The sequence below is a fragment of the Miniopterus schreibersii genome (assembly GCF_964146895.1).
Source record: "Miniopterus schreibersii genome assembly, chromosome: 6".
Taxonomy (NCBI): Eukaryota; Metazoa; Chordata; class Mammalia; order Chiroptera; family Miniopteridae; genus Miniopterus; species Miniopterus schreibersii.
In genome coordinates, this window is record NC_138107.1 from 53,683,650 (window position 1) to 53,696,712 (window position 13,063).

The 13,063-nt window shown below is 41.4% G+C and overlaps 1 pseudogene across 1 annotated transcript; it reads right to left on the reverse strand.

Moving 5' to 3' along the window:
- Window positions 1-592: 592 nt before the first annotated feature.
- LOC308558507 (cyclin-dependent kinases regulatory subunit 2-like) lies at window positions 593-1,051 on the reverse strand (annotated as a pseudogene). The gene is made up of 2 exons: window positions 852-1,051; window positions 593-642 (listed from the first exon to the last, which is right to left on the reverse strand). The product of its transcript is annotated as a cyclin-dependent kinases regulatory subunit 2-like (transcript).
- Window positions 1,052-13,063: the final 12,012 nt, after the last annotated feature.

Genomic DNA, 13,063 nt, shown 5'->3' on the forward strand with positions numbered 1-13,063 from the left:
CATATTCATGAATTTGTTGTAGCAGGCATGAAGCATATTTACACTGGTTGTAAATGAAAATGTAATTGATACCAATTATTTACACTGGAAACAAGATGACATTGAACACAAGAATTTAAATTGCTTTGTTTTTACTAAACTATTTAGTAGTGTTCAATTAAATTTTTGAAAATTTTTATTTATTGATTGATTTTAGAGAGAGAAAGGGAGAAACATCAACTTGTTGTTCCACTTACTTATGCATTCATTGGTTGATTCTAGTATGTGCCCCGACTGGGAAATCAAACCCGCAACCTTGGAGTATCAGGACGACTCTCTAATCAACTGAGCTACCTTCCCAGGGCTTTAGTTTTTTCAAAACAAATTTTTAATGTCAGCTTTTTTTTTTTTAACTAGAAGAAATTTTATCTCAAACACCTTAGAGTAACCTACTTGCAGTTGCATTTAACTGAGCTCTGTTGTGAAGAATACAGCTCATGCACAGGTATGGATGAATAATTTGTACATTTTTCAAGTATTCACTGAAAACTACCTTATATATACATATACATCAAATTTGAAAAAGATTTAGTTGACAATCCCCAGATATACTTCATTTTTGTTGATCTTTTGGAAAAGGTCGTCTAAAGAAAAGAACACGGCCTGGCCGGGTGTGGCTCAGCGGTTGAGCATCGACCTGGCATCCAGGAGATCAGGGTTCGATTCCCGGTCAGGGCACATGCCTGGGTTGCGGGCTAGGCAGCCGGTCAATGACTCTGTCATCACTGATGTTTCTATCTCTCTCTCTCCCCTTCCTTTCCTCTCTCTGAAATCAATAAAGATATGTTTGAAAAAAGAAAAGAAAAGAATACGTGGTTCTGGCTCATGAATCATGTCATGAACCCAGCCTAGACTCTTGGACACCAAGTCTCCTCCACTCCTCTTCTGCCATCGGCTGGTTTTTGGGTACTTGTTTGGAAAGTTCTCTGGGTAACATGACATGCTGGTACTCACACTGCTCCTACTGCTCGTGGAAGGATTTGTCTGAGTAGCAGATCTGCTTGTGGGCCATCCTGCCAGCAGGTGAGTGGAGCCCAGGAGAAGCGATGGGGCGAGAAGAGCGGGGGCAGCGAATCAACCGTCCACGTGCTACTAAGGAAACAACTCGATTGGGACCAACCCTAATGTCAGCTTTTTAAAAATTTTATTAAAATGTTGATCTTTGTCAATAATTTGTTCTTTGCTTTTTAATTTTAGTTGAATATTTTAGAAGAAAAACAACTTTTTAAAATACATATATTAAGTAATCTTACTTTTTCTATTGTTTGTGTTTATTTTAATATACATTTTAATAAAAACCTATTTAAATAATATTTAAAGACAATTATACTTTTAAAAAATTTTTAGATCATTGCTAAAAATCTTGATAACAATGATTTCGCTGAAGTGAAAGAAAAATAGATTTAAAGAAATATTTATGAACTATGTATGTTTTTTTGGTCTCACCTCCAAATCAATAGCCAATCAATAGAACACTCAGATATATGCAATAATAATTAGATTTAGTCATATTTACCAACTTTCTGTCCCATGAGAACCAGTGCTTTCAATATGTTTTATTTTTTGTCATTATGAAGGTATATTCATCAATGTAGGAGGGTGAAGCACATTTTATTTAACAGTTGTTCACTTGATTTATAGCTTTTAAAAACTTAGACACTTGGAATGTACCTTCATTTGTATGCTCACCCTGCATGTCAGTGACCTAGAATGAATTAGGCGCCTGTTATTAATCCATCAGAATTAAAAGCGTGGCACTTTTACTCACAACTGGAATCCCTGCAGTCATTCAGAAATAAGAGATGCCCTTTTAAAAATGAAGCTATTCCTGAAAGCTGCCCATTTATAATGCTGTCTTATGATTGTATGTTGTGGACAGTAATGGATAGACCAAAGACATCCTTTGTCGAGTTACATGCAGGAAAGTCATCTATCACAAAGGAAAGAGAAAAACTCAGCAGGAGAAAGAAAGCAGATAAACTGAAGTAGACATTTTAACTGATGTTGAAAAGACTATATCAATGAGCCCATAATAGATAAGAGGGTGAGATTTTGTCAGATTTAATGGCCGGGGAAACAAGAAGAGGAATCAGTCACTCCTAGAGACAGAAACACGCTGATGAAGAGCCAGGAACTTGTTCAGAGAAAGGAGGAGTGAGCACACACGGAAAAGAACAAAAATCAAGATTTGTAGAACGCCCCCCAAGTGCCAGGCCCAGTGCCAAGCGCAAACATACTTTGATACCTTCAACTGCACAACACAGCAGTTTTTAATAGGATTTAATATATGAAAGCTGTATGAGGGGGACTACTCAACACCTGGTGCATACAGGGCAAAATTCAAACCTGTTAATAAAGCACCACCACCTGACCCCACGGTCCCCTCCCCAGACACTGCACTTCTCACTGTCCCTAGCACAGCAGCCGTTCCATACCTCTGTGCCTTTGCACGTGCTGGTCATGCGGCTGGAGGTGCCTGACCTGGCAAGCTCCTACTCATCCTTCAAGCCTCACCATAAATGTCACCTCGGTGAAGTCTTATCAAATCCAACCAGCCCCAGCAAGTTTTTTCTTTTCCCGCTTCCACAAAACTCTCCATATCCTTATACATATTAGAACGTAGCATGTTGCATTACCATGCGTCTAGCTCCTCCTTCAGTGCTCCTCCCGGGCAGTGCAGTCCACCGGCACCTACACTGTTCCTGGAACATGGTAGGGATGTAATAAATGCTCACTGACTGAAAGAATAATTGAATGAATGAACGTACACAGGCACTATTTATACACACACAACAGACGTGTAAGCAACCAGCTAGACTACCTCAGTGTGTGTTACTTTCGTCTTAGTTCGGTCTGCTGGGTAAGATCTGAGCGTCACCCTCCTTTCTTGGCAATGTGTTTGAGACACAGGAAACAAGTGGATGATTCAAAGGACATATGACATGTGTTAACATATAACATGACAACAACAGATCACTTGAGAGTAGTGTATCAGATTGAGCTCTCTGCAGTGATAAAATATTCCATATTTGCACTTTCCGATACAGTAGCCAGTAGCCACATGCAGCTACTGAGCACTTGAAATGTGGTTAAGCGCGACTAAGAAACTGGATTTTTAAATGTTAATTAATTGAAAGTAATCACATGTGGCTAGTAGCTACTATATTGGACAGCACAGCTCTAGACTATCGTTAACCCACAACATGAGGAAGCTCTAACTCATTGTAATTTTTCTCAACGAAGAAAACCCCAAAAATTCAGCCACTGACAAGCTGATTAATCTTAAGAACTTCCTTAATCTTTCTGTTTCTCATTTCACTCACCTGTAAAGCTAGCAAGAGGGACTAGATGATAAAAGAAGACTGACAGCTCAAAGCTCCGAGAAGGTGTAAACCTTTGGGCTCATTCTCCCTGCCACAGAGAGCCCTCTGGAGGGACAGCTGAAGGGAGCACCCCTTTAATGCTTCTCAAAGTGGGGGGCAGACGAGCACCAATGCACCCATGTAGATTCCTCCAGAGAATTATAGATGACAGGTTCATTCCAACCCAAGAGTCAGAGGACCATGCTGAAAACAGCTAAGGGCAGGGGAGTCCTGCGCTCAGTCTTAAAGGAGAAGGGAAAGGCCTCGCTAGTCAAAGCAACGCATCCTGGGGCCCTTTCAGTTCTCCGGGTTCCAGCAGTTGGCTGCCTTCCCGCGGTGGGGTAAACCACTTGGCTTCCTTCCCTTAGGAACTTTTGTGCCTAGAGAGAGCGAGGCTTGCAAATCCAGCTGCGTTTATAATCAGGTTAACTTAAGCCTAATTTTCTCATTTTCACCTCTGAAAAAAAGCACTTTGCAATTCCTAAACTTCAGGGAGAGAAAATGCTAAATCCCCTCCCCAGGTTCTCTGAGACAACTGGGTTCATGTGTGCATAACTTGGAAAGACCTATTCAGTCCCTTTTTCTTAAAAAGGTAGAAGAAAGAGAGAGGGAGGAAGAGGGTGGGAGAGAGAGGAAAAAGAAAGAAGGAGGAGGAGAGGAGGAGGGGAGGAGAGGAAGGGAGGGGAGGGGAGGGGAGGGGAGGGGAGGGGAGGGGAGGGGAGGGGAGGGGAGGGGAGGGGAGGGGAGGGGAGGGGAGGGGAGGGGAGGGGAGGGGAGGGGAGGGGAGGGGAGGAGGGAGGAAGGGGGAACAGCTGCTGTAGCTTTGGGCTGGCCGTTCTCAAACTTGAGTGTGCATGTGAATCACCTGAGAGCTTGTCAAACCAGATTTCTAGGCCCTACTCCAGAGTTTCTGACTTGGTAGGTCGGGAACAGGACCCCCCACTTTATGCATTTCTAAGTCCCCAAGCGATGCGAATGCAGATAAGGATCCCGGTGTTACAGTTGGAGAACCACTACTCAAAGTCATCAATTGCTTCGGCCCTCAGCTCCTTTTCTTGCAGTGCCTTATAGGGTTTCAGTCAGTTCCTCAAAATGAAAAGGCGTGTAAAAGTGTGTGCATACAGAGAGGGGCTTAATTATATGTTTCCTGGCTGTCCTCCCGCCGCAGGTCAGCTCTGCGGCCTGGATGCGTGGGGGCTGCTGCCAGGAAGGTGACCCAGTGGGAATGCCTGGGCCACCCTTCAGCCCATCCCAGGCACCTGGCCCGCACCCTGCGCACAGAGGGGCAGCGTTTTCCTCAGAGCATCACAGGTCTGTCTTGGTCATTTACAAGAGAAAAGTTCATATTTTCATGCAGAGGCCATGGGTAAGGATGATTGAATGATCTGATTCGTTAAAGGGTGTTAGAGAGAGACCCTGCCTATCAGCAAGGACCCAGAGCTCATTGCTTCTATTTTTTTAAAGCTCGCATTTACATATTACATACCCCGTGCCATGCACTGTTCTAAGTACTTACATATATTAACTCATTTCATCTTCGCTATCCTTTAAGATAGATATATTATCATGCCTACTTTACAGTTAAGGAAACAGGCATAGAGATTAAATGGCATGGGCAAAGTCACACTGCTAACGCGTAGCAGAACCAAGATTTGAACCCAAGATATCTGGCTTCAGAATTCCTGCTCATCGCCAGCCTATAGAATTCTGGTGTTTTCTGTGCCTCATGCCCCCAGCTCCTCTTACTCCGTCGACTGGAAAATTTGTGTTGAACAGCCAGCCGGTGCTGAAGGCATGGCCAGCCTTTTAACTGGTGCTTGCCTGAATTTCTAATGAGCATTTATCCTGGAACTGGTACATGCGGAACTCATTGTGGATACTAGGGTAGGAAAACGGGAATAAAACATGGTTTTCACCCCCCGGGAGCTGACAATCGGAAGTGGGTAGAGAGGTAAACAGCCAGCTGGAATTTATAGTTTCTCTTACATCAGTGACAATTTCGTCTGCTGGATTAGATTTGTGAGGTGCCTTCCTACTTTGTCAATGTCCTTGAAGGAGACGTGGAAAATAGCTCTTACTTACTTGTGCCAGGCACTGTAATAAACACGGTACACAGGTAGGGTTGCCACGTAAAATAGAAGCCACTCGGTTAAATTTCAATGCATATGTCATTGCAATATTTGGACATACTTATGCCAAAAACGTATTTGTTCATCTGAAATTCAAGTTTATTTGGGCATGCTGTACTTTTATTTGTTAAATCTTGCAGCCCTATACACAGACTGTCTTATGCTCACAATAATTCTGAGGTAGGTACTATTATTATCTCCATTTCACAGATCCAGAAACTGAGACATAGTCAAATTAAATAACTTATCCAAAGTCATACATCTATCTGTTAACACACACTTTAGAAGCCAAATTCTTAGGCTGCTTTGTTTCCGCCAATGGCAATTTTGTGCATTTATGTTGAAAACTACCATCACCTGTCTCACCGAACCTTGTTTTCTGAACTTGTTCTCAAATTATCAGAGTATACCTCATTCACTGACCAATATAAAGCTCTGGGTCCTAACTGTCAGAGTTAAAAAAGAGATTTAAGTATTATATAAATGAAGGATAGAAACAGCACTCATGATGGCAAAAATCAGATCTGTACTTTCTAAGGATGTGTTTTATTGCCGTAATACATACAAAGGGAAGGGAGAGAAAGACCAGATGCTGGAACCTCGTGATAGTAGAGAGCTGCAAGCTCAGCCATAAAGCTGCTCTGGGGGACAGATGGCATTAATGGCATTGTAAGTTTGCACACTGGAGGATCTGAGATTACTCAAACAGCAATAATCTTGGTTCTTCTTATGACAATTAAAACTGCCTGACAGCAAATAAGTGAGTTTAACTTGATTCTGTGTGATATTGATTCATTCTGCACTACCCCACCCCTTACCAATCGTTTTTCTCCAGCTGTTTTTAAAAGAAAACAAAGCCCATCTAATACTGTGCCAAGCATTTAAAGCACCACTGATCTTCCCCTTTAGACCCAAAGCAAAGGCTATTTCCTGATCAGACTTACAGGCTTATCAAAAGGTCAACATTAGATTACAGGCTTTGAACTTTATGCTTTACCAACATGATACAATTACTTATGGTAGCTCTTTCACTTTCTCTACTTGTTTCCCTTAGCAGAAAAGGGAGTTTTCATGGCCACGCCATAGGATTTGTTTCTGTTTAAGCTTTAAATACACAGGGTTGCACCATATGAAACTGTTATCTTTGTAGGTTAAAAATGGACAAATATCAGCAATCTCCTATGATTCAACTTAATATAAATACACATGACATATCTGCCATTTGCAACAACATGGATGAACCTAGAGGACACTATACTAAGTGAAATAAGCCAGACACAGAAAGGAAAAAAACCCCTGCATGATCTCACTTATATGTGGAATCTAAAAAAGTCAAATGTATAGAAACAGAGAGTAGATCCGTGTTTCCCAGGAGAGGGGAGGTGGGGGAAATGGGAGGTGTTGGTCAAAGGGCACAAAGTTGCAGTTATGTAGGGTGAATAAGTCTGAAGATCTAAGGTACAGCATGATGACTGTAGTTAATGCTATACTGAATACTGGAAGTTTACTGAGAAAGTATGTTTCAGGTGCTCTCATTGCACACACAGAAATAACTATGCGAGATGATATGCTAATTAGCTAGACTAGTAATCATTTCACTCTATGTATATTTCACTATATATATCAAACCATCACATTGTACACCTTAAATACATACAATTTTTATTAAAAATAAAATTTTAATTTTAAAGAATGCACATGATATATAAATCAATGCAACCATCCTTTGTTCTTCCTGGTTATTGTAACAATAACAAAAAAATTCTCTAAAAGTTTCTGGTTACCTGTATACTATGCACCCAAATATGAATCTTAGAAATTGTGGGATAGCAGAGAATGAGTAGTGGCAAGGGGAGTGTTCGTGGAAAATTAGAACAAATTACGGATTCAGAGCTTGAATGTAATTTCACAAAATATGAAAAGCTACCCTAGAAAATATTCCAAACCACATAGTTCGAAGAACTGAGGATACTGCTAACCAAAGAACTTTTCCTTTTCATTTTACTAGTAAGCTATAATTTTTGGTTTGTCCTTCGGGCTAAGGTAGAGAACAAATGAAAAGCACATTTCTTTTTAATAAGTGCCATTTTCCCCAACGTAATCTTTGATACTTAAATATATATTTTTGGGCCGAGACTGTTTTCATTGTTTCACATTTTGGGTCACTTGATGCCTTATTATTATTGGCATTGTCTTACCATCCCTATTGACTTTAAGATCCTTATAACAGGGAACACTGTTAGGTTTGTACACCTTTGAGAGGGTGGGGGTCCAGAATGAGTCACCCCAAGATGTGCCTCTGTGGTCTGCAAATTGTTTTGAGCTAAAGGCAACGTTAGCCTTGGGCTCAAGAGAAACTCCTGTCCCTCTCTTTAACTACCTAGAAGAACTTGAACAGAGGCCTTGCCCATAATAAGTTTATCAGCGATAAACTTTTTGACCCACTTATCTGGCAGGGAAAACTATTTTCTAAACATCTGCTCTTCTTGTCACCCTGCAATGACCCTTTGAAGCCCCAGGTGCATTACCTCAGCCCTAGCTCAGGATGTCTTGCATACCTCCATCCCCTTCCGCCCAAACCTCTCATGCATGCAGGGTCTCCGACTCTCTCATGTGTGTGGGGTTCCTTACAGAAGTATGTATGAAATTTGATTATTTTCTCTTGGTAATCTGTCTCATGTCTATTTGATTATTAGACCAGCCAGAAGAACTTGGAGGATAGAAGAAAGTTTGTTTCTTTCCCACAAGGGAATGAGTCATAATTAAAATATGCAATCGATCACTTTACATTTGCATTGAACAGTAGTAGCCCTTGCAGGTTTCTCAAAACCTGAGGTGATTACCATAGTGATCTATGCTTAGTAAATGATCAACAAATCAACAAATTTAACATACTGTACCAGTAATCCCAACCGTGATCCAAAGAATGGCATTGAAAATACTTGTGGGATGCAGTTAAAGCAGTTCTTAGAGAAAGATGTATACCCTTAAATGCTTATATTAGAAATTAAGAGAGGCTAAAAGTTGTTAAGCATCTAGCTAAAGAAATTAGAAAAAGACAACAAAATAAACCTAAAGAAAGTAAAAGGAAGAAACTGATTAAGAAAAAACAAAATTAAAAAAACGAAGATAAAATGAAAAGAATTTTTTAAAAGCCAAAAGTTGGGTATTTAAAACACTATTAAAAATTACAACCTCTGGCAAGATAGATGAAAGAAGAAAGAAAGAAAGAAAGAAAGAAAGAAAGAAAGAAAGAAAGAAAGAAAGAAAGAAAGAAAGAAAGAGTATAAAGGATGCAAACAAAGACATTAGAAATTTAAAAGATAAGGAAGTATTAGAAATTTTTTAAGTTCTTAGTTTATCAGTCCTCTCATGAAAAATCTGCAGTCACCACAGATAAAGTCATTAAATAATTCTATTCCTCTGTTGTCCAATCTCCTGCTCACTTTACCAGCACCAGCACTGCCCTTTGCAGTCCCCTGACTTTCTTCATTCTGTTCTTGTGTTCATTTCTGTTTCCTTGAGGTCTTTTTCTCATACAGGCGTATCTTGCAAGTCTATGTTTGGGTTCATTTTTGTGTAACCCAAGGAATCATAAATTATGCCAAAGCCAGTTGTCTTTCCAGCACCCAAATGGGTTCTGAATCCAAACACACAGATGACATCCCGTGTGATCTTATACATTTTAGCTAGTTTTTCCCAAATTTCTGTCTTAGATACTGTTGCCTCCCTGGGGTAAAGGATGTTAATGACCATTTGTTTCCACAGAAGTAGTCTATTGGTCATGAACTCCTGGTCTGGATAGTTACTGTGTCATTCATGATGGAGGTTGATCTTCAAGCAGCTGGGGTGTGGGGTGTGGGGTGTGGGGAGAATGGTACCAGGTGTTAGACCAGTGGGGTCAGATCAGACCTGGGTTCAGCAATCTCAGTACTTAAGTCTAGCCAGGAAAGAATTCAAAGCCAAGACTCAAACTATAAGACAATATTCATTTATTTAGAAAATCACAGAGGTAGAAGAAGTATTTCATAGAAGAAATGAGCTTAGGGCCCAGCCATCGTGGCTCAGTGGTGGAGCATGGACCTATGAACCAGGAGGTCACGGTTCAATTCCTGGTTGTGGCACATGCCCAGGTTGCAGGTTCGATCCCCAGTGGAGGGCATGCAGGAGGCAGCCAATTGATGATTCTCTTTCATCATTGAGGGTTCTATCTCTCTCTCCCTTCCTCTCTCTGAAATCAATAAAAACATATTTAATAAATAAATAAATAAACAAAAATTAAAAGAATAGGCTTAGGAAACACATTATAGAAGTAAAGGAAGAACCCTTGGAGCTTAGAAGAGAGGAAGGTAAAGGTGAAGCCTGGGGGGATGAGGAGGAGGAGGGGAAAAGGGAGACTCCCACGTGTTCCCAGGAGGGAGAATGCTCTGGGTCCTCTGTCCTAAGAGTTTTAAGGGTGGAAATTTTAGGGGAGGTCCCAGGGGAAGATCTCAATAAAATATTCAGCAGTTTTCCAGGTGTGTCCTTTCAGTTTCAGGGTCTCCTCTGGACTGATTGTTCAGAGCCAGGGCAGGGGGTCATTATTCAATGCAGCTGGTCCTGAGGTCAGTTGTGGCATTGCTTGTCTGATTTTGCTACTTTTCTAGGCCTAGATGTTATCTCCAGGGAGGAAAGGTCAGGGGGTCCAAACAGCACCACCAGCAATATGCTAGGGGAGTAAAGGTCACCCTGGAGACCAGGTAACACCCTATAGTTGTCCTTTTCTAGGAACCCAAGGCTTTCCGCCCTGATGACCTTCTGTACTTGACCCATCACCCTTGGTCTGCTCATGTCTGCCTATCACAGAAACAATTTTTAAAAATTGATTTTTAGAGAGAGAGGAAGGGAGAGGGAGAGAGAGAAACATCAATGTGAAAGCAACATCAATTGGCTGCCTCCATCAGACCCCCTACCAGGGATCAAGCCCATACCCCAGGCGTGTGCCCTGACCAGGAATTGAACCAGCAACCCTTCAGTGCACTGGATGTTGCCCATCCAACGGAGCCACACCAGCCAGGGTGAAACAATAAAAAAAAAAGTCTTTATTGATTTCAGAGAGAAATAGAAACATCAATGATGAGAGAGTTATTGACTGGCTGCCTCCTGCATGCCCCCCCACTGGGGATCAAACCAGAAACCCAGGCATGTGCCTTGACTGGGAATTAAACCTCAGTCTCCTGGATCATAGGTCGATGCTCAACTCCTGAGCCATGCCGGTCAGGCACAGCGAAACAATTTTATGCCATTTAATTGGGAAGCACACAACTAAATAATTCATGGAAATTTTAACTTAAAACTAACTCAAGAAGAAACAGAAAGCTGGGAGAGTCCTATATTATTATTTTCAAAAATTATTGAATCAGTATATAAAAATCTTCACACACATGCCAAGACATATGCAGAGATCAGAACGGTGATTATCTGTGGGGGTTGTTCACTGGGAAAGAGCATGACAGAGCCTTCTGGTATGCTGAAAATGCTCTGTGTGCTGATAATAGGGATAATACATATGTACAAAGTCACTGAGCTTACACTTAAGATTTATGCACTTTACTATATAAATTATACATCAATAACAATGTTTTCAAAATGTAATAAATTATACAATTTGAAATGGCAACAAAAATATATGGTACTGTTACAGACAAGTTTGGGTTCTTGTCTCCTGATATAGAAGAATTTAGACCAGGGACACTGATAAAAGCAAAAGCAGATTTATAGAGGCTCTACAGAGAGTGAGAACACTGAGATAGGGTCTCAGCTTCTGTGTGCAGAATGTGGGGCTTAGATATTTTTATTCCATGGGAACAAGTAAGTTGATGGGGTTAACCAATCAGGGTGTAGATTGGCTGGCTTTTTCCGTTTTAGAAATGCTGGAGTCATCCGGCAGGGGTGGTTCAGTGGTTGAGTGTCCACCCATGCACCAAGAGGTCACCGGTTCTATTCCCAGTCAGGGCACATGCCTGGGTTTCAGTCTTGATCCCCTGTAGGAGGTGTGCAGGAGGCAGCCAATCAATGTTTCGCTCTCATCAATGTTTCAATCGCTCTACCCCCTCCTTTCCCCTCTCTCTAAAATCAATAATAATAAAAGCCCGGCCGGGAATGGCTCAGCGGTTGAGCGTTGACCTAGGATCTAGGCGATTGGGCTTCGATTCCCGGTCAGGGCACATGCCCGGGTTGTGGGCTTGATCCCCAGTCGGGGGTGTTCAGGGGGCGGCCGATCAATGACTCTCTCATCATTGATGTTTCTCTCTCTCTCTCTTTCTCCTTTCCTCTCTCTGAAATCAAAGATATATTTTTTAAAAAATAAAATAATAATAAAACCATAAAAAAATGATGGGGTCCCACTGAAGTCTGGGTACACATCGGTAACACAAGCCATTCTGGGATTGTACAAGACTTATTATGGGATACGGGAAGGGACTTTCCCAACCAGGTATTGAGTTCGTCTCTGGGGTTTGTGGCTTGGCTTTAGATCTGAAAAACAAACTTAAAAGATGTCAGGTTAGTTCCTGGACTATTGTTTTACAGCTACCTATTGATAACTGTCATAGTTCCAGCAGGGCTTAACTCAATGGAGCAATTTTGGGAAACATTTTATTCTACCTGTTTCAGTACCTAGAAATAAATCTAATAAGAGTTGTATAAAGTCTTTATATTTAAAATTATATATTACTGAAAAACATTAAAGAAGCTCTAAACAAAAGGAGAGATATGTCAAAAGGAGAGGTTTTTTTTGGAAAACTCAGTATTCTAAAGATATGGATTCTTCCTAAACTAATTCAAATTGAAGGATTCAGAAAAGGTAATGATACAGTACAGGAGGAATTATCCTATCAAATATCACATCTTCACAAAGCTGTTAAATGTTATATTAAAATTACAGTATAAAGGAAGTTCAAATACATTTTTTGTTTTGTTAATCCTCACGTGAGGATATTTTTTTCCATTGCTTTTCAGAGAGAGTGGAAGGGAGGGAGAGTGAGAGAGAAACATGGATAACAGAGAGACACATGGACTGGTTGCCTCCTGATGGTGCCGGGAGGTGGGGTGGGGAGCGAACCTGCAATCCAGGTACATACCCTTGACTGGGAATCAAACCCGCAGGCGACAGATGATGCTGTAACCACTGACCCACACCACCCAGGGCTAGAATATCCTTTCAAGAATAAAGTAATTAGCCCGGGCTCCTGTGGCTCAGCTGTGTGTCTGCCCATGTGCCCAAAGGTCGCTGGTTGGATTCCCAGTCAGGTCACACGCTGGGGGTGTGGGCTCCATCTCACGGTAGGGGACAGGGTGCAGGAGGCAGCCAATCGATGTTCCGCTCTTATATTGATGTTTCTCTTTCTGCCTCTCCCTTCCTCTCTCTCTATGAAAATCAATAAAAATATTAAAAGACAAAAAGAAAAGAGAAAAAAATAATTAAAAGATTAACTGAGTCAGCCCTGGCCGGTTGCTCAGTGGTTAGGGCCTCGACCTGCGGACCAAACATTG